The sequence below is a fragment of the Acomys minous genome, assembly GCF_964271855.1.
Source record: "Acomys minous genome assembly, chromosome: 10".
NCBI lineage: Eukaryota > Metazoa > Chordata > Mammalia > Rodentia > Muridae > Acomys > Acomys minous.
The window spans coordinates 96,609,664-96,612,146 of NC_140491.1; the positions used below are offsets into that span (position 1 = coordinate 96,609,664).

Sequence of the window (2,483 nt, forward strand, 5' to 3'; positions counted from 1 at the left end):
TGTTACTGACCGTAGAGTGTTCCAGGCCCTGGGTGGAGCTGACGCTGGGGGAGAGGCCACAGCAGATTACCCCTCCTTTTCCTTGCCATGCTGGTTCTCAGAGAGATGGAAGGTTTGTGCTGGAGCTGGGTGGGCCGGGGTAGGGCAGTGAGACAGGGGTCACATGATTGCATATTTAAATTTCAGTGAAGAAGGATTATTCCCATATGATGTTTGATGGTTTACTAGTATAGAATCAGTATTAAGAGCATTGGCACCTGTAATCCCAGTACTCGGGAGGCCGAGGCAGACAGATCTCTGAGTTCGAGGCCAGCCTGGTCTACAAAGCGAGTGCAGGACAGCCAAGGCTGCACAGAGAAACCCTGTCTTAAAACATAAAAATAAGCCTCCGCCTTGGACCCTGCAGCTGCCGTGATGTTGATGCCTAAGAAGAGCCGGATTGCCATCTATGAACTCCTTTTTAAGGAAGGAGTGATGGTTGCCAAGAAAGATGTCCATATGCTCAAACACCCGAGCTGGCAGACAAGAGTGTGCCCAACCTTCACATAATGAAGGTCATGCAGTCTTTCAAGTCTTGAGGCTACATGAAGGAGCAGTGTGCCTGGAGACATTTCTATTGGTACCTTACCAGGAAGGGCATCCAGTACCTCCAAGATTACCTCCACCTACCTCCGGAGATCGTGCCTGCCACCCTGTGCCTCAGACATCCTAAGACTGGCAGGCCTCGGCCCAAAGGTCCAGAGGGTGCAAGACTTGCAAGATTCACAAGAGGGGAGGCAGATAGAGACACCTACAGAAGGAATGCTGTGTCCTCGGTGCTGACAAGAAAGCCGAGGTTGGGGCTGGCCCAGGGACAGAATTCCAGTTTAGAGGCGGCTTTGGTCGTGGATACGGTCAGCCACCTCAGTGAGGTTGGAGAATGTGTTGTGTTGAATAAACTTTAAAGAAGAAGAAAAAGAAAAAAAAAAAAAGAAACGAAACAAACAAACACAAAACAAAACAAAAACAAAACAAAACAAAAGAGCAAAAGAGCACACTAGCTTTTAGATCACACAATTCTGGGTTTGAATCCTGCCCCTCCTCACGTAGCTGTGAGCTTGAGCAAGCTGTGTGAACCCTAACAAGATCCCTCTTCAGTAAACAAACAGGATGCTGTTTAACAAGGATGCTCAATTTTTGAAAACAGGAATTTCTGAAAATGTTAAGGCTGAGTCTGCCAAAGAGTGAGGTCTCAAAATATAGTGCCTATTCTCAAGTAAAGGCTTCCATAAGGGCCACATTCTTAATCTGAACTGGATATTACTCAAGAAACCTTGTTCTGATTTGAGTTTAATTGTAACCATTGACTTTTTTTTTTAATGAAAAATCTATAACAAGTCTTAGACTGGCCCTTCATCATTATTATCCTATTAGAGCCAACATTTCCTTGAGTCCTGTGCCAGCTGTGACTGTTGTTGTTGTTGTTGCTTTGTTTTTTGTTTGTTTGTTTTTGTGAGCTTGAGACAAACTAGAGTCATTTGGGAAGAGGCAACCTCAGTTGAAAGAAAAATGCCACCACTAGATTGGCCTGTGGGATATTTTCTTGATTGATGATTGATATGAAAACCAGCTCACTGTGGCAGGGCCACTCCCAAGATGGTGGTCCTGAGTGCTGTAAGAAAGCTGGCTGAGCAAGGCATGAGGAGCGAGTCACTGGGAAGCACTCCGCCATGGCCTCTGCATCAGCTCCTGCCTCTGGGTTTCTTCCCTGGTTACGTTCCTACCTTGGCTTCCCTTGGTGATGGAGCGTGACCGGAGAATCCTAAGCTAAAATAAACCTTTCCCTCCTCACAGCGATAGAAACTGTCACTAAGACAATTCTAATGACTAAATTGTCTTTATAACAAGCAGTCACTCCATTGTTAACTGACAAGTAAAAGCTTCTCTGATTAATTGATTGTATCAGCTCCAAATAAAGAAAACTCAACTCAAAATGGAAGCAGTATTGACCAAAATGAGCACTTCTGCAGATTCTTTAAATTTTTATTTCCACATATGACCACCATTGTGGTGAGGTGGGAACTGAAAAATACACAGAAAAGGACTCCACCCCTAACCAATTTCAGTACAATACTGAGGTAAAGCGTGAACTCTAGCGTGCTTTAAAACAGCGACCTTTTAATACAGTTTTTTATGTTACCGTGATTCCCAATCATAACATTATTTTCATTGCTACTTCATAACAGTAATTTTCTACCATTATGAATCACACAGCAAATGTGTGTTTTCCAATGGCCTTGGGTGACCCTTGTGAAAGTGTCGTTAGATCCCCAAAGGGGTTGTGACCCACAGGATGAGAACTGTGGTTTCTAAGAATTCCTAACATTGCATTGAAAAGCCATTTTTTAAAATATTGGACAGAGGGCATGGAGAGTTGGCTCAGCAGTTAGGTGCTCTTGTTGCTCTTGCAGGGAGCCTGCGTTCGACTCCAAGCACCCCCGTGG

The 2,483-nt window shown here is 44.6% G+C and overlaps 1 pseudogene across 1 annotated transcript; it reads left to right on the forward strand.

Moving 5' to 3' along the window:
• The first annotated feature begins 401 nt into the window (after positions 1 to 401).
• On the forward strand, positions 402 to 929 carry LOC311607037 (small ribosomal subunit protein eS10-like; annotated as a pseudogene). Its single transcript has one exon. The product of its transcript is annotated as a small ribosomal subunit protein eS10-like (transcript).
• The last annotated feature ends 1,554 nt before the right edge of the window (positions 930 to 2,483 follow it).